A 22,154-nucleotide genomic window follows, 5' to 3' on the forward strand; every position below is an offset into this window, starting at 1 on the left:
TGATAAGAGGAATGTGTTTAGGTGTTAAGAGTCAGTCGCAATAAAGAGTCAGTCGAGTACGGAACAAGGAAAACGGAGTATACGTTACAGTGTGCAGCTGAAGCTAGGCAGGGCGGCGGCTCCAATCGATAATGAAGTATCTGGTCTACTTGCCCGTAATTCAATCGCGAACAAGGATTAGGCCAACAGGAATTTGTTCTCTCCCCTTCTGTACTTCGTTGCTACGAGTTGCCTTCAGTTCCGCCTTTGGAATGGCAGCTGCATTCTTGGCTGCAGCGCATTCAGTTGGCCATAAAACCGGGATTTGGCCACTCGCGGTTTCTCCTTCTGGTGGCGTAGACTTGTTTGGGGCGAGTATTTATGGCATAGCTTGTAGCCATAATGTGAGGTATAATTTAGGCATTTAAATCAAATCCAAAAGGGCAACTCTCTGGGCAAAAGAACGCATATTGCCTCTTCATTTGCCACTGATGCCAACGTGGCAGCGAAAGGCGATGGCCACTATGCACGCGATCAGTTGAACTCTTGAATGCGACCCCAACAAATCGGGTATTAACTTGCCCTGGCCCTCGGTAGCAGCATTAAGCACCTGCAACCGGGGGTATTACAGCTGCATCTGCTTCTGCTGCAACGGTTCTCCGCTTACCGATACGACCGACCGACCGACCGGGCGTGCTACTGTGCCCCCGGGAGGTGTAAATCTAGACACGAGCTCGGGCAAAACGAGGGAAATAAGATTCCCGGTCCGATGTGGCGCCCAACCGTGCCGTGTCGTGGCGTAATCAGACGCCGCTGGATTGCCACGCGGTGACCACGCACAGGTTCGCATTAAACTGTGGGCCGCTACTCTTCAACCCACGACGACAAGTGGGAAGGTCGTACAGAGTGTGTTGCAAATGTGCTGAAACATGTGAAAAGTGCATTACCGACGGGCGCGTGTGGCCGATCGCTCCATAGTGTCCGTGGCTGTGGCTAGACCACCCTTTGAGGTGGTACGCATGAAACGCAACCGATCGGATCGGTCATCGATATGTCTGTATCTCCGGTCCAACGACGCAACAGAAGGGTAGCGGAGCTGCCCGGGAAGACGGAGTTGCTGTGAGTGTGACGGCATTTACCTGCCCTCGATTGGATAAGCTTTCTAGTGTGCTTTCGTTGTGTGGAACAGACGTCGAAGCGTTGGTTACGTTGGCTACAACTAGGGCTGCAGGGACCTATGGACGTCAAGAAATTCAAGTCAAGTCGGAGCATCGCATACCCGCCGAGATGGATCTAATCCGCTTGCTTGCAGCCTTTGATCGATTACGTTCGTGATTCGAGTGAGCAAACACTGCACTGAATGTAGGTGACAAATCCATCGACATGTACACCACACCAAGCTGCGTGTTTCTCGAAATTGTTCTGCTGTGTTGTTGAACTGCCGTGGGATGATTGATGAGTCGCCGCAAGTGACAGTGCAACGAGCATTTGAAAGTAAGAGTCCCGTGAACCACGTACCTTACGCGCAGAGCAGTGCTTTCCAGGTGATCTTTTTTCACGCGTTTTCACCTAGTATGGGTATTCAGATCACCTTGGATACACAGGTTGCTGTCATGCGCTGTGCTCTAAGTTCTGGTGCAGCGACAGCAGATCAATCATAAGGGGCTGTAGTGCTAGAGACTAGAAGCACTTGCAACTGGACTGGACTCTGGAGCTTTCATTTTTTGTGAGGAGTATCTGATTTCGATCTAACTCCATGTTGATCCGGACAAACCTGGTACTCCGTCTTGGGCGCAAACTAATCCAATTTTGGTGATCGCCGGTTCCACTCGTGATCGTGTTTTTTTTGTTTTCGAACGCTTGTATCCCGTCCAATCGTATCCGATGGGATCCGTGTGTCCGGGAGCGTGATAACCGTGAAGCGGCTCTCATTTCATTCGCTACCGAAACAGAAACACACACCGAAACCGTGCTACCGATGCGGTGGGAAACGATCGATCTTACCCTTTTCAATTTCACATCCCAAACTCTCAGCTCCTCTGACGTCATGCGCTGGCATTATGGGGGAGTCACGTCACGGTGGTGATGGTTTGTTCCGAGGTTTTTTTTCTAATTCCTCCCCCCCCCCCCCCTTTCGGCTATTTAATTCCCTCTCATTTCAGAAACCCTTTCGCTGCTGACCTAGAGACATGTTACCAACGTACGCGGAGAGTTACATTACATGGTTGTAATGCTTGGCCATCGATAGAGGTTTAATTGATTTCGTTGCGCAAGTTGAAACACATATTATGCGCACACCATTTCCCGCTTCCCAGGCGATCACCATCTGTGCTTAACATTGGCCTGCTCGAAATCTAAAGCTCGAGTTTTTTTCTCTTCATCATGCTACCCAAAAGAACTGGTGGCGCAACTGGTGTTGATGGTGGCATTGGAGAACGGAAAAAAGGGGAACGGGAACTGTACGAAAGGAATGTCGTGGTCTGGGTGGACCTTGGCTTTAATTGATCCAATACCGGGCGATGTGTGATCCCTGATCGGTCAGAGGGTAGCAGCCGTCGTTAACCGTTAGCTCTACTCTTCGCCGAGAAGGAGAAGGGTGCACGGTCAAGAGCGCCAACCTCAAGATTGGCCCAGCGAACGGTTTTGTTTGCGTTCCTTCTCTTTCTATTGTGCTGGCCGTACGCTAGTGGCAGTCACCGTGCACTTGAGATCCAGCATAAAGTGCCCGATAGCATTGCTCTCGCTCTGCTGGACCTGCCAGACAGCTGTGTTCGCCTCAGTGGTCGGATCGTGGCAATATTTGAGTTTCGAAACGAAATGAAAGGCGTTAAGAAAACAGCAGAACATAAAGTGCGCGATTGATGTTGGTCAGTAGTTGAGCGACACATTGCTGATCTAGGAGACCGATGTGCCTTTGAAGTGCACCTAATCTCAGTCTCCTCTGATTGGACGGGAATTTCCTGAAGCATGAGATTGAAATACTAAACTCAAGTAAAGCGAATTCCCACACCTTCTTTTTCGAATGCAGCTGCAGTGAAGCTCTTTCGCTTTCGGACACACTTTTGGGTTCGTTGGCTGCTTCGAAGCACTGGTCCACCAAGAACAGCACCACGAACACCTCGCGGCAATGACAACAACCGCAGCCACAGCACCAGCACCAGCAGCAACCGCAATGCATACTAATCGGCTAATCGTTTTTGGCTTCCTGGGGGCCAAGTTTCAACAGCTTCTTGCGCCCTCGCGACACTGCAGCGCATGGCCAGACAGAACGTGCGCTCCCTATTCTATTATTCATCTCGACGGTTTCTGTCTCTCCCTCCTCTACTTCTCTCTCGGCAAGGCGGTTGGCGTTTGATGAAGAAATCTAACAGAGACCCCTCGCGACCAGAACCAGATTCTGGACGGATGCAGCCGGCGGTTAGTAGATTAAAATATTCAAATTTCACAACCACTCAATGTGTGGGAGTGCATCGTGGTGTGGTGCGACATTCCGGGTGTGTGTTGAAGGACACAAACACTGGGTCTGGTTTGCCGCAGGTGTGTGTTTCGTCCGAATGGCGGCCTTCAGCTCCTCCAGCAGTAGCAGCGGTAGCAGGTGGGACGAATGAAGCTCGTGAAGTTGTGATTCTAGCGCGATGATAGGCGTGTTGTATGTAGATGAAGATAGCGAAGGACGTTTAAAGGAAACAGCAATTAACTTGAATTACCATTTCCTGTCGGTCGATGTCACCCCCGAGGAGGCATAGCAATTAGCGGCATCGGTTCCAGAACTTTGGTTGTTTGTTTTGCATTGCATACGTCGGCGTGCAATACCGTGATGTGTATCCAGGGTGTAAAAAGGGACCAACTGTCCGCGTGCAATCCCTGGAATGTTGTATAACGATATTCAACCGGTGGCTGCACACAATCGCGAGCTTTTTGAAGAAAAAAAACGACGGTTACTCAACGCAAACGCTAATGAGCGATGCGACAGAAGCAGAGAGATAGAGAGGTACGGGTCGCTTCCTATGCCGGCGGCGAATCCACCCCACCGAGAGGGAATCTCCCAGCTTAGGCCGCTTACAATACGATTCATTAGTCACAACCGAAACCGGACATTAGAGCGCGAGCTTCTTCATCACCCCAACGGTGGCATCACGAGCTACGAGGTGAGGTGTTTATCAAAGCATGCGAATCGGATCGCAGTGGTCTGATGGCCGTTTGCGTGCTGCGTTTCATAACCGCCAAGCCACTTTGTGACTGCTTTGTCTCCTCGATTTCACGCGGGGGGATGCAACAGAGATGAGCAAAGGCGGAGCAGGTGTCTCCGGATCTTTTCGACATTCGACAGTTTAGTCACACAAACGAGCAAGATCTCAAGCAAAAGAGTCCCTTGGGTGGACAAACATCTACATTTCACCGTTTTACGTCGACCTGCGGCGGTGCAACACGTGCCCTGGGTGTGTTTTGTTTGTTTAATTGGATCAGCCCTCGTCCGTATCGTCTTCAGAATGTGTTGTCTTGGGCGCTAGGCCAACCCAGCGCTAAAGGTGAATTTTAACGACCCTACAAACCGTCCACCGGCCATTACGCGGTTGCTACCATTCCTTTCGCTTCGCCAGGTTAATTATCGGATTAGCCTTTTATGGTTTATGGACCTAGGAACCCGAGGAGGAAGAAAAAGGACATGTGGCGTTTGTCAACCACCGTTGATGTGTTGAGCAGCGCAGAATTGCTGCACGAATGGTGACGCGGCCGTGTCGTGTGTCGAGTGTGAAATGAAGCAACAATGCCCGGGCTATCGATCTGTTGATTGCATGCCCGTTGTGTATTATGATGCCACAGGCCGGGCTAGGCCATGCTAGGCCATTGCCAGTGACCTTGTGCTACCTTCGGAGTGTCTTAATGGACTGCTTGTTTTAATGAGATTTCGATTTCTTTAAAAAAGAAGGCCCAAGGTTGGGAAAGAATAGACTTTGCGGTTGCGCGATTTTACGGTGCGATTGGCCAATCTTGAAATGAACGAGCACCGCTCTAAAATTGGGCAAACAGTTAATGATCTTCTACGAACCGAAATGATTACTCTAGTGAAAGCCCCCGGTTAGTTTGTTAGAGCAAAACGTGTCGATTGGCAGCATGTGACACTAAACGATGCAGCAAAACCTTGATCAGTTTTTTCGGTCTGGAGCAAACTTTCCCCTATCATCGGGCGTATTAAAACGTAAGTGAGGTCGATTGTTGACAAAATGCGCCAATGCCCTAATGTACCCAGGAAGGGCGACTAGCGTTTACATAAACTGACCGTACCGTTCTGTTACACGACGCCTAGACGCAAAAGAGGTAACCTAAACGCTACTCCAAACCGGGGGGGGGGGGGGGGGGGGGGGGGGGAGTAGGATTACTTTGCTAATCGTATAAGTACTGGTGCTGGTGCTCCGCTGTAACGACATGATGGTTACACACAGTACCGTTTCCCTAGCCAGCCAGTCTGCCAACCAGCCAGTGGTCAATGAGGAGAAAAGCTCAAAGCATTTGTTTCAATGTGATCTAATAGTAATGAGCACCGGGCGCACCGGGCGTACCGGGCGGGGTGGGTTCGTTACTAATCCGGAATGCACCATTTTTTTGCACTCGCGGCTGGCTGACCGGCCGGTAAATCGCGTGATCGATGTGTGTCCAGCAGTCAGTCGGTCGGTTTTGGTCGATTATGATGATTGACGATACGGCTTTTGATTACGGCGCGAATACTTTGCGCAAACGGTGTGCAATCGAGCTGCTGGCTGTTGCATGTTGAGTAAGAATTTTTATAGCTCTCCATCACCGGGACAGCGGGAAAGTGGTTAGTTTAGTGTAATAAAGACAACTACAGGTTGGAGATAAAATTAGATTTATACGTAGGAAGTTTAACCTGCGTTCGTGATCCTCAATCGCAGATGGTCGTTCGTTACGAAAGCGCTCGGGCTGTAAATCTGTTTGTCAGCTGTGATGAAGCAGTGAAGGGGGCTGCTCGGGTGCACATGCCTAAGCAGAAGCTTCTGTCATCACTAGTGATCACACATCGATCGATGCGGCTGGTGTTACGTTCCTGAGCTACCAACCAAACATGCATCTTCTGGTGTATTTTAGAGGGAATTATTTTTATTGCATTTTTCTCGGTCAGTAGCACGAACCGTTCGATCGCAGCGATCGCATCAAAATTCATTAATCGAACGAGCGCATGTTTTAACACGGGGCTTTGTTTAAAACATATCTTCCAACATACCGAGCGAATGCATTTTAACACTCGACCGACTTCGTTTTCCAGCCCGTTAGACGCATCCCCTGTGCGATGATAGGTAGTGTGGCGTGTTGAAAAACAACGCTTGATCGCTACCAACGAGAGTGAAAATAAAATAGGAAAAACTGTGGGAAAACTGTGTCCATTTTTCGGTTTCGGATGGAGAAACACTCGCTCTGAAGGGCGAGGCGAGTAGGAGCATACTTGCACTTATGCGATAATGAAAAGCACTTGTACGATATGGGTTTTATCAATCATGTGGTGGTTTCGATTTCAAGATCATTTGTGCGTGAGGTTTGTTTGCGTTGTGTTGTTGCGTCTTGGCAACCGGTTCGGTGGTGGAGTTCTCGCTGGCGTTGCGTTCAACATCACAGATATGTGTACCTTCTCATTACCATGTCTTGGCACAGAAAACATCCAATTACTACTTCAATTCAGGTCGTTTCGTGGGTGCTACTTTTTGGCAAATTAAATTATAGCTTCATCAGTAGACATTGAGTAATGTACATCCACATCCACGGATCATCATCGGATCGGTTGTTCATTACCTTTATTACCGAACCGCAACACGAAAGCTGACCATTTGCGTGGGCACGCAACGCACGCACGCACGAGGTAGCGCAGGACTCGCGTTATGCGTTGCACGTTTGTATGCAAAATTGCCAAAAGCCTCCAGAGAGCGAGAGCAAGAGAGAGAGAGGGAATCTGGTCCGTAATCAAATGATATAACACATCCACAGCCATCCTCCAGCATTAAGGCACACGTTTGACCACCGTTTGGCGCTGATCACAACTTTCAAATACACCTGCCGTTGACCGGGCTGGCTAATTTTCCGCCCAGAAACCTCATCAACAATTCATAACACACAGCAAGCCGGCCCTGCGTCATCGGGGACAACTGCTGGCACACCTTCCATTTTACATTCTTTGCGTGCTCGCGCGAGATGATGAAGGGATGGCATCCGTAAACTAGAAATGAGAGCGCGTCCAGCGCACGTGCGCTCTAATTTATTTGAAGCCAGGCAGATTGTCAGGCCACCTCACCGGTGACAACTGCAGGGCATCAATCTCGAGTGCGAATCCGCTCACCACCTCGTGGCACGCGCCAAAGTCCCCTGGTTGCATCACCACCATGCTCTTGTTGTTGGCTATTTAAAAATCAGAAGCACGGTGCTCGTTGGTAAGATGGTCATTGGGAATTCCTCACTTTTCCTCCGAATGGGAATCGCGTGTGAAAAGCGCAATCAATTGTCGCACCCCCGGGGGCAGATTAAGCTGTGGCGCTTTTTTGTGACGCTTTTGTAGGAAGGAAGTGGGAACCGAAATGAAGCGGTGATACTTTTGGGATGTGAACAAATGAATATATTAATGTTGTTTTTTTGGCTATTTTTAAACTGATTTTTTGTCTCTTCTCTCTCTCATCTCTCTCCTTTTTAGACGTTAAATTGCACCAACGATAACGCAACGCATTTCACGTCTGGTTTCCAAGAGTTATGGACTAAGAGCCACTCATTGTCCGGAAGCACACTGGAGCGTGGAAGCGTTGTGTACAGAGAACGGAACAGAACCAAACACATCCAGCATCCAGGGAGCGAGTGCAGGTGTTTGGTGGTCCACCGAGGACGCATCAAAGTCAAGTAAGTCCCATCTTCTCGCTATTTTAATCCCAAATCCGCTACCGTAAGCGTAGAAAAAAGAACATTTCATTCTTCTCTAGCAATGAAGGAATTCGAACAGCCAGTTCATCGATTGATCTGCAACGAATTATCTTTCGTTCTGGATATTGAATCGCTTAATCGCCAGCCGAAATATAAAGCCCACCGTGAAAAAACGGCTCTTTATCGTATTGAGCATCGCTAGCGGTCCATGGGCGCGGCAGTACACGAAGTATAACTGTATTTTTTGGGTTCCCTCGTTTCTCCCCTTTTCGCTATCGAATAATAATCGACATTCCAGCGATTGAAAAGTATCCCCCTGCCACAACAGTGTCCATAGTTGAGCGGCTCCTCTCCGAAATCTCTGCCGCTCCATTGCTGCTCTTGACCGGAGGGTCCCATTCCTTCCTCCTTCGTGCCTCACACTGCGCCGTGTTTTGGGGTGTTGTCTACTTTTCGGCCACCCTCTTTTGTGTGAAACCCTCGGCGAGTCAATCAAAATGAACACTGAAATGATTGGCCGTGGAAGCGGCGCATGACGTGAGGTTCGTCGCTTTGTCGAAGAACGCACGCGTTGAAGTCTTTCGTCGTATTGCTAACAGTACCGCTTCGGGCAAACACCGGCTGTTTTTGTGGTTGACGCTTTAACGGTCGGGAATGCACATTCCATGCTTCGTCGAATGATGTCATTTCGAAGGGAAAAGGTTCTTTCTCCATTATTATGATTACCGATTTATGATTCGATTGTTGATCGACGCCTGGTAGGAAGGCAAACAACCCAACACTTTATCGATTTGAGCTTTGTGGCCGGGGAACCGCAATCATCGAACCATGGGGCAGCATGCCATGCTCATTGTCCCGTGAGATTTACCGCCCATCCAGCGATCGTTCAAAGGGGGTTCGATGCGGTGCGTCGTAAGAGACGCGGCATAATCACAACGCGAACACCAGTCCGCACGGCGTGTGGTCGGTAATTTCTAGTGCAAACAGATTATGTAAATCGTTGTTCTGCAGTCTGCGATCGATCGATATTCGTTGTGACGCGGTTCAAGCGAAGCGTTATGATTACACTCTACATCACCACGATCAGCCAGCCAGCGGGGCGATGTAACGGAAATAAATTATATTAATTAGAACTGACGCCAGCGGCGAAACTGAACCGGAGGGTGCTGCGTGGCCAGCTGATGATGTAATCGTTTTGATTTCCTAAAAAAACGGCCAAGCCCCTAAGCGTAAAGAAGATTTTTCATCTTGTTTCGAATCATCTTCGAGATCGAGCGGAGCGAGCGGATATCAAACCGATTACGAAGCATTTCACACCCAGGGGAAGGGAGTATCAAGTTCAATGCTCTGCTCGAGATGCCACGCACCGGCATTGTGTTTTGTGTTGCCTTCTGCCGACGACGACGACGAGTGGCAATCATGGGCTTTGGCTGCTGAATGGTACGAAAGCAAGCGCGCACCCGCGCTCGAGCACGTGTATGGTAAATATGACTGTTAACAATGCACTCAAGATGCCGCCACAACGCTACCCCTGCGTGGTGATGCTCGATCATGATCGAAAGCAGAAGATGAATGGAAGGAAGGAAGGAAGGAAGCTGTTGATGGTGGTGTACGCGCCATCGGAATGACAGGTTGTGCGGCACAATTGAAGGTGATGTGCGCATCTCTATCAGGCACCGACCAAAAACCCCTTTTCTCTTCCTAACCACTTGATGATGGAGCATCCCACCCACGGAACGCATCGGCTTTTCTCGCATTTTCTTCATCCTTTCGCTCTCTTCTCCCGTTAATCGTCGCCCATTTGGTTCGCTCGCGATTCGATGAAAGTGAAAAGTGTAGAGCATATTTTCGATTCGATTTACATTGTTACGCGTTACGCGGAAGGTAATACTGATCGTGTTTCGGTTGGCCATAGGTGTGGCTCTCGGTGAGCAGCCTCCAAAATGGACCACAACGGTGATTCGCGAAAAGGGAGAGTTGAATTCGGGAATGCCGGTATTGTATGGCCGGTTGTGTGGAGGAATCACATTAAAGCTCTGTGCCTGCCAGTGTACCGAGAGCTGGTCCATTGAATGTGCGGAATCAAGGTTCGGGAAATCTGGTGTACCGCCGCACCCCGAAAGTGATCGTTTTTGTGATTAATGGGAAGCGGATTTTCGCTTGCACCAGCAGCAGCACAGGCGACACACCCTAATTCTGCACCCCAAAATCGATGTTCCGGTGTCTCGGTGGAACCACCAGCAGCGCACCACGTTTTCTCACGTTCAATCGGCCACTGCGGTGTGCGGAAAATTGGTGCATGATTTTAACACGATTGTCTCGCTGCTTTCGCTCAGCGGAGAGCTGCGGAACAGGGAGAGGGAGTTCAGTTCCGGATTGTCGATTAAAAAAACGGGGGCGAGAGCGAAAAGAAACGGAAGCAGAACAGGCCATCGAGTATGGTCGTTCGCAATGTCATCGTTGGTTTTTGGGAAGGGAAACGCACTGGAAGGCGAAAGTAATCGTGTGTATGCGTGTATTACGATCGCGTTGACGTGTGCATGATTTTTCGGTGACAAGATGCAAGCAGGTTTCGGGGTGTGTGATGATCAATTTGCACTACACGATGCTTAACGAAAGCCCTGAACTAAGCGATCTGTAGCGGAAATGTGTTTGTATGCACCATTTTGGAGGTGAAGTGTGTAGAAAATTGAAACTTTCTCTTCAAAAATTTAGTGTAATCGATCATTAGATTATAGATTAGAAGAGATTTTTCATCTATTTCCAAAAAATATGCACATCCATGCTGTATTTGCATATCTTCTTTATAGCAAGTGAATGAAGATACTTTCCACTCGAATGAAACGATTCAACCGTTCTCTTCTGAATTGCTAAGCTGATCGCTCAGTAAAAATTTGCAAAGTCAATTCTTCCCCCTTCCCTTAACATAAAACACTAAAGCTAATGACCAATTGTGCAGATAATTGTTGCAAAATGAGTGCAATGGCACACGTTTCGGGCGATTTTTTGAGATGCACTCCTGCTGCTGCTGCTGTTGATGTTGCGGATGCTGATGCACCAAAGACAATGGCAGTGATCGCGAGAGCGCTTGTACACTAGTTTACGATTAAACAATGGGCTGCATTTTCACAAATGCGCGATGCTACTGCTGCTGCTACTACTACTATCGCTTTGTTTCGTTTCATACCGTTCCATTTCGTTAAGTAACGCCAATGCGTTCAGCGCGCACAACTTACTTTTGCTCGCGCAGATTGGCGCAAATAAAGCTAACCGGTCAGGGCACCGGTTTGAACCCTCCAATGGTCCATTACGGTTGACCGGTGACAGTGCCGAGCGGCACGTAAACGGGCGCGAAACATGATTATGTCTATTTGCTGGGTTGTCATACTAGCTGAGTGGCAGGCAGTGGAGCAGTTTACCATTTCGAGAGGAAATAAGCGAACGTGAGATGCTCGGAAACAAACGGTGAGTGAGTTTGCAAATTTCAACCACCAGAGGCCAGCCAACAGGCCAACGCTAAACGCTGACGGAAATGACATTTCAAGCTTGTAGCTTCTGTGCTGCTGCTACTCACATTTGTCCTGGTCTAGTTGTGGCCGGTGTGTGGGTTTTTTGGATGAACTTCCGCCATCGATTCGACAACAAATTGCGCTTAAGTTGTTATTGCGGTGTCCTAGGATGTCCTGAACGTTTTAGTTATGCTAGAGGAGGGCATAATTGCAACCTTGGCACCTCAGACCAATTATCTCCTTAAAAAAACGAAACAACAATGTGCGTCAATTGAATTAAACTCATTATTAATTATCCTTTCGAGGTCACAAAGTGTTGCGGAATTAGTTAGTAGTGTACGTTCCTTGTAAGCTCCCTAAAAGCACGCGCAGATCCACTGCCGGGCGCTCGTTAAATCGTTAAACGATTAAATCCCCCTCGCGCAAAGCGATGATCAAACGATGGGTTTTGTTTTCATTTCCATCGACATAACTCTCAACTGCCCTCTGTCTATGTGCCCTTCTTACCCTCAACTGGCCCTCGCAGAAGCATTAAATAACGCAAATATGAGCGGCGCTGAGAGTGAACGTCGAGGTTGAGTAACCAGAGTACAAAACCACTGTATGATGAGCATTAATGTAACAAAAAAAAGAACACAAAACCCTTAAAATATCCCATTGTTTGCTCGATAAAACTTGAAATTTATAGGAAAAGGGGGCCACATTTCCCTCTCGGAATCGCTCTCCTTTGTAGCAAAGCGGCCGCCAACATTCTTGTGTTCGATTAACGAGATGTTACGCCAGGAGTCAGGGGATATCCGACATAGTTGTGCACTCTCCTCTTCCATTAACCAAGCAAAACTGAGTCACTCTGGGAAAATGGGGGAGGGGGGTGGGGGTGAAATGGTTGCACCCATCAGTACCGACCACAACGTAACAACACCGCCGGCGGGGTTCCGTTGCCCGCCGCCTTTCAATAGAATTCCACGCCTCGATCAAGCTTCTTGCGTCGATGTGCGCGGCCACGCCGTTTCGCATTTCTCAAATTTCGTTTAATCAACGAGCGTTGGAGAGCGAAGGAGGTGCAGGTGGAGTGCTACAAATTGCCGTTTTCACTTTCATCCACCGAGGTATTTGGAAGCGGAAAGATGGGACGGGATGGGACGAAGCAGCAACGCACCTAATGCATAAGGCCCCTGGGCGATGGTGAGCTATATGGGGAGCTCCGAGCTCTCTGCGTCCAGAGTAGATCACCACGAGATCGAGCTACCTGAACACCAAAATCGATCGTGTGGTGTGGTGGTCTAACTGACCCCCCCCCCCCCCCCCTTTTTCCCATGGGTAATTTATGAATCTAACCTGCGCGCGATCACCGGAAGTTTGTTATGCTGTTGATCGGATTGGATCTTTCATTTAAGACCCGCGCCCGACCTTACGTCATCTATTGCTCGGTCTCGGTTGGCGCAGCGCATCTTCTTTTCAAATCGATCGTATGCATCGTGAGTCCCGTGAGCGAAGGTTTTGCAAGCACCCTTTCCGGTCCGTTGTTTTTATATGTTTTTAATACGATTCCCCTGAGCTTCCTGTCGACATTTCCAGGACCGGAGACCGTTGAAACGTTTGAAGATGGGTTCCAACATTGGAAGCATTCACCAGTCAGCAACAGATCATGCAGTGATGCAGCCAAGTGCCGGAAGCAGCAGATCTCTAGTGTGTCTCTATTTCATCGAATCTCAAGATCACCGGAACCTGAAGGAAGTAACACCCCGCCGGGGAGGGGCGCACGAAGTGGACACTTTTCCTCCACGGAACCAGTCCGTTGTCTTCTTTCCTCCTTTCTCCTCGCTCCCAACCCAAAAGCCTAATTTCCCCCTCCCCGAAAAAGGCGGACGCGGTTGATTAATTTAATTTACGAACACTTTGTCTTGGTTGGTTTGTGTTGGCGACTTGTCTGTGTCTAAGAGAAGGAGAAGAAGAAGAAGAAGGAGAAAGGGGGAAGGTCTCGAGCGGTTTTGTCGCCGTTTCCGTCCAAAATCATTTTCCCATCTTTCACCGGATGCCTTTTCACCGTCGCGCCGGGAGACGACGAATCTCAGTCAGTCAACAACAAGGCCTTGGCTATTCAGTTGGCTTGGGTTGGGTGCTGGTCTCTGTCGCTGCTGCCATTTTGCTTTCTTTCCAGTTTGCCGGATTTCGGCGCTAGATCCCCGAGGTGAGGCCACAGGAACCCGTTTTAAAGGTGGCCATTCATCCTGCTCCCGCCGTTTGTCCGGTGCGTTTCGGTTTTTAGGTTTCTCGAATTTGTTTCCCTTTTCCTGCTTACTAATGCCGCTCGGTAAAGAAGGCATTAAAGGTTATGCTCCTCCACCGGTGTGGCCCGGTGGGATTGGTGGTTGGTGACCGCAAGCTACAATGCGATGGATGGATGTGGTTAATTCAGCTGGAAAATTACCGCCACAAGCAGTGGAGAGACACTTCTTATCGCTCACAACGCCCTCGACGATCGTCGCTCTGTCCGATGAGGTGGAAAATTGAATTTTCACCACAGCCACGTCCGTCGCGTGCGCGTCCCCCATTGTTTGCCAAGGTTTTTTTTTCCAACTCAGTCAGTTTTTTGTATTTTAATCCATTACCGGTTACGTGTTCATGCTGCATCACAAGGCGCTTCCGATGACATTATGCTTTGTGGAGGCGCGAAAAGCTCGTCAAGCTTCATGATTGTGTCACAGCGCATCGTATGCTGGACGGTTTTTTGTCCGTCCCAAGAAGGTGACTCTGGCCACATCCGCTAATTACACTCTTCGTTGCGGCTCTGATGAAACCTTTTGCGTCTGTTTTGGGTAAGTTCATTCATGGTAATCCTCGTCACGGCGGAGATGACACTACGAGCGATTGATGAAGTCATGGCCATGGTGTCTGGTGCGTTGGAGCGGGCATGTTAATGTCTGTGTTTCTGTCCATTTATCATCCGGCCAGCAGGGAAGAAGCAGCAGTGGACCTTTGCCAGATGTAAAGTCCGCAGACCTTTTAAGGGGGTTAAGAGGTTAAGAGATGGCTCCAAAGAGATGGTTAAGAGATGCCTCCAAAGGGGTTAAGAGATGCCTCCAAAGTTCAACTGATAAGTGAACGTGGTGGTTTTTGGCTCCTCGAGATCGTTTCTCCCTTTAAACCAACCACGAATCAGGCAGACCTTATGTTGATGCTAATCGAGCTATTAGTGGCGAGGTGAAGAAATATGTCTCTGGAATACGCGCCAGACCGTACACCGAAACATCCGTTAGCCACTTCTATTCCCTGTTTCACACAGGAGAACCGAGTGCGATGCGGTGTTGTAGCCGCTAATGATGGCTGTCTATCAATGACAAACCTCAAACCGGGAGCCTATCTCCCTTCTCTCGGTCTCGGTATTGAAGAACTGGAGTTTAGCGATCTCGAAACATCGGCCACCGTTCGAGATGGGCGGCGCGCGATAGCTGGAAAGCCAGAAACATAAAATTCCAAATCGATCGTAATCAACACTCGGCGAATGAGGAGGAAACAAGAAGCCAGGGAGAGGTTGTATCTGTTCGGAGTGAAATCGTTTTTCACGCCATAGGTAAACCAAGAAGCAGTAGAGCTTTTGGTCGCACGTTTCTGATAACATTTGGAATTTGCGTACGTCACAGAAGTACGTCACGCGGCGTCGTGTCCATCATCATCATCATCATGTGAGCCGCCGGCAGCCGAGTTCAGTGAAAATAGGCAAATGATTTTCCACGCTATGGCACGCCATTATCGGTCCGATATGGTAATGATCAGCATTAAAAAAAAAACATACACGCGTGTGTATACGGGCATAATTTTTGATTGGCCTTTTTGTTTCAACTCTGCGCCACCTGCGGGCTCTCGCGATTGGTTTCGATTGATGGAAAGTTTTTGGGAAATTTTCTCCGCACCTTCCGTCGTGTCGATTGATCGAGTTTCTGCTGCTGCTGCGGTGTATGTGAAAGGTTGTGTGTTTGATTACCATCTTCATTTCCTGCAACAAACAAAAAGCAGAAAGTTGCCGAGAATTGCGCAAAATATGTTTTCAATATTCGTTTTTTGGTTCACGTTTTACAAAACCATTTCATCGCCCGCTGCTGATGCAACTTCCTTCTGACGCACATTCCACGCGGAATATTCGGCTCTTCCACAACCAGGCCACAAAACCAGGGAAGAACAAAAGGTAGAAAGTGACACAGAAAATCCTCCCGAAAAAGAAGCGCATCCATCATCAGCGCCACCCGATTCCGATCGAATGCACTTGTCTCTCGGCAACGCCACCGGGGCAGCCCTGTGGCCATTATCGCAAAACAAGTGCGAGCCCGAAAAGTCGAAGGCCCTCCTTCCCTCATCTCGCTCGTCTTGGGTTCGAGGGGCCTTGGGCCTGCGTTTCCATTTTCCCTCTTTTTGCCAATCAAGCCACCGGAGAGAGGTAATATGGCCCCGATTTTGCCTAAAGAGAGTCACAGAAGCCGACGGCGGTGAACGGTGGCGAACAAACAGCCGAAGACATGTGGGTGGTGAAACTAGATCATTTGCAACATATGAGATCTTCGGTTTAAGGGTAGTAGCGCATCTCTACATTTTGCACTTTCGCCTTCGACCTCTCGTGAGTGAAGCTGATTGGTGGTCGGGGAAGAAATTGCAGGCGACCCCACAAATGAGGTGAACCTGGTGAACCGAAACCGGCCGCGAAAGAAAGTGCTTCATTAAGAACTGGTTCGTTGCTGCTGCTGCTGCTGCTGCTGTTCAAAGTACCGCAGGCAATCTACTAAGTGCATCTGTTGCATGATGATTGCTGGCACCTTGCGCGAAGTGTGTTACTCGTGCCAGGGGTACATCTGTAGGGCAGACATATGTTTAGGTTGTTGCACTTTGGATTTCCATTTTTGCATGTCTCGATTCAATGCGTTTAGAAGACGTTTTCTCATCATTATCGTTTGAATTTTTCATTTTGGTTTTCCAATAGCATAAATTCCACTTAAATGGGATCTAATTCCAGTCTGCAAACCATTTTTGTACTCCTTCTATCAACGCGATACATTCAATACTTCATTAGTATCAACAACTGCACTGCTACTGAGCTTTCTTCCGGCATAGGACCTTCAACAACCCTCCCGTCGGTTCTCCTTTTCCGGATTTCCTGCTGACGACAACCCCTGTCGATGCGCTGGCTGGCAAAGGTAGCAAAGGTGGTTCCGTGACGGCACTCGCCGATCGTCACCTCACCATTGACAGTTCGGTGGTGCTGCTTGTTTTGTGAACTCCGCCGGCCGGTTGGTTGTCAGGCTGCTGACGGTGCACTTAGTTGCAGCGCCGCTGTTGACAATTGAATTGGGTCAGCGCGCGAGGCGGAGCGCGACTTGCACACTTACCACTTGGTACCACGCGCCATGGTGCTGGCTGATGTCTCGCAATTAATCGTATACGCCATTCGTCGTCGAGCCCACACTTCGATGAGAATGATGATGTTGACGGACGGGGCTCTGCGCTGGAGCAAAGCCAGCTGGCTTTGATTGAGTATTCATTTGATGTGGACGGCGGAAGCGTCAGTCAGCCAACCATTCGGAGCGCAAAAGGTGCGATGAAAAGCAGGAATCCAAGCAGAAGATGATTGGCCGGATTGGATTTAAGTGTTCAGCAACGTCAAACACATGAAATTGTTAGATTGATGATCGCTTTGCTCAAGTATTCGTGATGAAACTTTACACTTTTCCTTACTAAAATGTATTTTCAAGAGTAAATCCACGTTTCTGCACCACTCTGTTGTTCTCGTGAGAGACTCTTCACAGACAGTGTGGTCTGCTTAGATGTTCGTCTCAATGGCGAGTTCGTCGAGAGTAATTTCGTTCGAAAATTGAATCAATCAAGCAATCAGCTGCTGCTGCTGCTGCTCCTGCTTGACGAGCGTGCTCGGTTGTTGTGCCGCAACAGCAACCGCAGCAGCCATTGCAACTCGAGCGGAAGGGAGCAAACTGTCACCGCTGACAGATCGATCGATCGATCGAACAGATGGATGGTTGCATCCGATGGCCTCTGTCTGTGGTCTGTTGTTTTGGTGCCGGACAACTATAACGGTACGTGCTCCCTCGATCAGTCAGGTGGAAAGGGCCAATTTACTAGACGCTTCGCGTTTGATGTAGGGCCCTTCATTCACTCCCCTGGATAAGTGAATGCCGCGGTAATTCCCTCACAGACGACAAAAGCGATGGCGCGAGAAGAATGGGCACGTTCTGCAACACTGATTGGTGGGAGTTGATGAGCGCTGTAATCACTGCGATACGTTCGCGCGGAGTGTTTCAAATGACCGTAGCATAATTTGAAACATTAGTACGTTTGCTGGATTCGTTCATAGAAGGCTTGAACTGTCAAAGCACCCTCAGGGCCCAAAAAGTGCAGCTCTTGCGCTGGAATGCTGCCACACTCCACGTTCTCCTCCTCGACCGAGAGTAACAGATAGCCACAGGGCAAAAGCCATCTAGCCATCGGGGCTCTCACCACTTCAGTAATCACTTCAGTCCCCCAACTCTTCACCCATTTTAGTGTCCATAAAATGTCCTCCTAATAACTTTCCATCCGATTGCACTTTCTCCTCGGTGACAACGCGCGCTGCCCTTCACGCACCTTCACTGCACCAACCACCAGTGTGTCCGGTTTGGCCAAAAATCTTGTTGTGAAATCCCTTACCATCAGCATCAGGTTCTAACGCGCCACATTGCGTGAAAGTGAGTCGGATAGCAAACGAGTCGCCATAATCATCATCCGGCGGCCACGGCGGCAACAACAACAACGACAACGACGACGGCGACTTCGGGACGACCACAAACCAACACGCCCAGAGGCCAAGGGGACCTTGTTAACCTAAATTATTATGCAAAACATCCTCGCACTCTCCTCGGGATCCTGAAGGTGGGCCCCACTCGACAGAAGGTGCGGCGGTTACCGGCCACATTTAAAAGGAGGTTCCTTCGCGTCTACCACGAGGCCTGGCGGACCGGCGCATTGAAAGACTGGAATTTCTTCTGCCGATCGTGACACGACGTCAACGACGACGATGACAGAGTACAGAGGAGGAAGTGAGAACGATCGCACGCCACTCTCGACGACACTCTCTAATGCGCGGCCAGCATTTTTTTTCTTTCCGCAAGGGGCCAGTCTACCCGGCATGCAGCATCGTCGCGGACCGATCGTTGATCGGTGTTTTCCGCTCGCCATTCCTTGTGACGGTGAATGGATCGGCTGCTGGTCGGCGAATTTGTTGCATCTCTTCAGCTCGGTTATGTGACGACCTTCGATGAATGCAGCAGCAGCAGCAGCGGTAGTTGTTGGTTGATACTATGCGGCCATTTTGCAGCACGAGATGCGGGCACTTAACCAGCTTAACCATATATCGAGAATGAATTTATCTAAAAGACCATCTAACCTCCTCAACGAACGCGAACCAGTGTCGAGTTGCTCGAGATGCCTTTGGGGGTTGAATCCAATTCCAACTTATCTACATCCACTTCTACTTCACGAGACCAAGACCGCGATAGAAAGAGAGGAAGAGAGGCAGAGAGGTCCCGGTCTGTATGACCTACTGCGCCTTAGCGTCTCCACCAATAATTACTATGCGCACGCGGCCACCGATCATCATCGTGCATTAATCTTGCACCGCGTCAACGTCGACGACGACGACAGCCCTCCGTCCGTCCGTTGGTTCGCCGCGATCAACGTGAAAAATTACTAATTTGCACCAGCAGCAGTTGCGGTGGTTGGCCGGACTTGGACCAGTCCTTCCCGCTGATGGTGAATGTGACTGCTGGTACTGCTGATTCGGCATCAACTGGTCGCACACTCATACACGTGTGCGCTTTCAATTGCTAGCATATCAGCTGCTCGCCCGAACTGCAGAAGTGAAGCGCAGTAGTGATCGAGGTCGCGTGCTTTTACGTAAAAGGAAAGAAGGCACCGTGGGGGTGTGTATGTCGCTTGGAAGCGAAGCGTGGGAGAGAGCATCGGGCGCATCACACCTCAGCACCCCCTTTCCGGGGCCCCCCTGCCCATTGGATTGAACTTTTACACCGATCGATCGTTCGCGTTCGCCCTGAACACAGACACTCCTCACAGCTTCAGTGCCGTTTCGGAGGCCCCGGATCTAGGCGAATGTAGAATCAGCGATCGCGGCCCCGCGCTGAGTCGCTCCAGTCGCCCGAGCCAAAACCATTAACCTAAATTGTCTCCGACCGACCGGTCGCGGTCGAGATTTCTCATCTCGCTCGCGCGAGTGTTGGCTTTGAGTTGGGTTGGCCAGGCATAGGCTCACCACCGTCACCCCGTGAGGAGGTCTCTGATCTTGGCAATCTTCTCGATCACCGACTGTGTGAAGAGCGAACACTCGAACCCGGTCTACCCGGCGTATGCGAATGTCGTGCGCAATTGGTCGGCCAATGGAGTCGGTGCGCAGGTGCATGCTTTTGCCGCCTTATGCGTGGTTCGCGCACGCGCATGTTATGCTCCAGTGGCGAGGGTGTACTTCGGGGCGATGTGCACGATGTTGTATCGCACCATCTTGGTACTTGGTGGGATTAGCAGAGTATGTGCAACGAGAATGTGGACCGCCAACCCGCGATTTGTTTTAATTAATTTATTATTCCTATTCTCCGAGTTCTCGAGCGGGAAGTCTAGGAGAACAGATGTACAACAGCACCGCAATCTTGTATCTCGGAGTTCGCGGACATCGTTGCGTATTGTCGAATTGCTTGCTGCGGCGTTTAAGATGTACAAACTTGCAGATGGGCCACATCATGGGGCAAACAATGTTTTAAAGTCCACCGAATAGCTTGATCCGCAGAAAATGAAGAGTGCAGGGGTCGTCGATGCCGACTCCCTCGAAAACGTCATTTGTGGCGTATCCAATCCGATCGCAAACTAGCTTTTGAAACCTTGCGCGTGTGCGCAGTGATCCACAAGCCACCGATCTTTTGCCAGCTGAAGGTGTACGGTGTGCCAGCGAAACGCGTTACGTTACAGCATCTTTACCTCCTCCACGGTGCTCCTCCGATTGGACTCCAGCATCTCAGATTACTTGCCGGTTCATCGTCCAAAGCCGTCAAATCATTATTATTTTTCCAACAAGCCAGCATCTAAAGCCGGTGGTAATCGGTGGAGGGAGATAGACGTGACGACGATGCAACACACGAGCGATACGCGGATCCCCGTGGACCGTTTGGTTGTCCAGGTTCTTGGTATTTTCTCGCTTCGTTCGTTCATATTTATTACATGGACCTCCGGGAGCAAAGTGTATTCCAGCTTAGGTCACTTGCGGTAGAGGAGAGAGAGAGAGGGAGGGAAAGAGGGCGCGTTGAGTGGGCTGCGGTCTCAGTGGCCTCAGTCGCTGATGTTCATCGCGCGCGCCTTCGCTGGGACCATCATTAGCGATATGCCTTTTTGGGGTCGCCAATTCGTTCGCTCGATGCGCCTCGACCCCTGAGGCGTTCCAGATGCCGCCGCCGTTGTAGATGCTGCTGTAAGGCTTCCCGGCTTGGTCTTCAGTAGCTGTTGCAGCAGCGCATTGAACGCTCGACATCGCCAGTTGCTACATTGTTGCCACTGGGTCTGTGAATGAACATGCTGGAACACGCTGGATGATCATGTGTGTTCGAATGGAATAATCATGAAGCATGCGATCTCTGGAACATCGAACCTTGTATCTCTGGCTTATTATGGAGGCAGATAGAAAGGCGGTTCAACACCTTTAGGATCACTGATGCTGTTGCAGTAATGTCGAGTTCCTCTCTATACCACCACCCAGTCCTTCAGTCATGTTAAGTCTGATAGATACTATCGTATGTGGTCTAATGCAAAGTCAAGGTCAATTGCTCTAATAAACGTTAAACTTAATAACCTGGCGGGCTTAATGCGAACCAGACTCTAGACGAAGGAGAAGCGAATGCGGAAGCCTCGCGTCGCTTTGCTTCGGAATGGAACGGTTAATCTACAAAAACATCATCTAGAGTTATGCGTGCGTCGTGTGTTGGGGGGGCTAGCCGGGGGGTCGTTAAGCCACATTTCTTGGAAATTGGTCTAAGCTGCTCCACATCCGCTACAGCAGATTACTCTTTGCTGCTCTCGTCTCGTCCTACGTTAAAAGATTAATGCTTTCCATGACCACCATCGACGAACTGTCCATTCTGGAGAAGAAGAGTGGCCACCATGTCTTCTGTGTACACACAGTTTGGTCATTTGGTTCGCGGACACACGTGGTGAGCAGCACGATCGTGTGTAAACACTAATGTGTGTACGCGGACCGGACGAACGGAAGAACCACCAGGCAGGTTGTTTCGTTCGCATTAAGATTTAAAATATGAAACGCGCACAACGGTTCTTCGTGGATAATGGTCACCATTCCGGAACGTGACATCCTCCTCCTCTACCACGACTCCTCTGCTTCGCCACGGAGCGCGCAGAGTCCATAATTCGTCACTTGTCCGTTCTGAAATGAAACGTTTCCAAGTGGAGGTGGAGGAGGTTCAATAACCTGCACGGTGGTCGATGTGTTAGTGACCTTTGGAGTCATCATCGTAGTCCCCCACCATTCTCTATCAATGGATGCAAATTGTGTCAACCCCTAGGGTAGCATAAGAGAACGAAGGTCCTTGTCCACGACTTCTCTACACTCAGCAGCAGCAGCAGCGTCCCTGGTTGGGGCAAGTACGTCGTGACTTTGCATTCTGCACGGAATGTGCCTGCTGTGGTGCGAAGTCCCAT

At 49.7% G+C, this 22,154-nt stretch overlaps 1 protein-coding gene across 2 annotated transcripts in view; it reads left to right on the forward strand.

The window, feature by feature from the left end:
- LOC126572759 (uncharacterized) overlaps nucleotides 1-22,154 on the forward strand; it is a 64,423-nt gene that overhangs the window by 21,036 nt on the left and 21,233 nt on the right. For both annotated transcript variants that reach the window (XM_050232363.1, XM_050232361.1), the window contains exon 3: nucleotides 7,673-7,872. The gene's annotated coding sequence lies outside the window, so the exon portion shown is untranslated. The remainder of the gene's footprint in view (nucleotides 1-7,672; nucleotides 7,873-22,154) is intronic.

The sequence above is a fragment of the Anopheles aquasalis genome, chromosome 2, assembly GCF_943734665.1.
Source record: "Anopheles aquasalis chromosome 2, idAnoAquaMG_Q_19, whole genome shotgun sequence".
In the NCBI taxonomy this organism is placed as follows: domain Eukaryota; kingdom Metazoa; phylum Arthropoda; class Insecta; order Diptera; family Culicidae; genus Anopheles; species Anopheles aquasalis.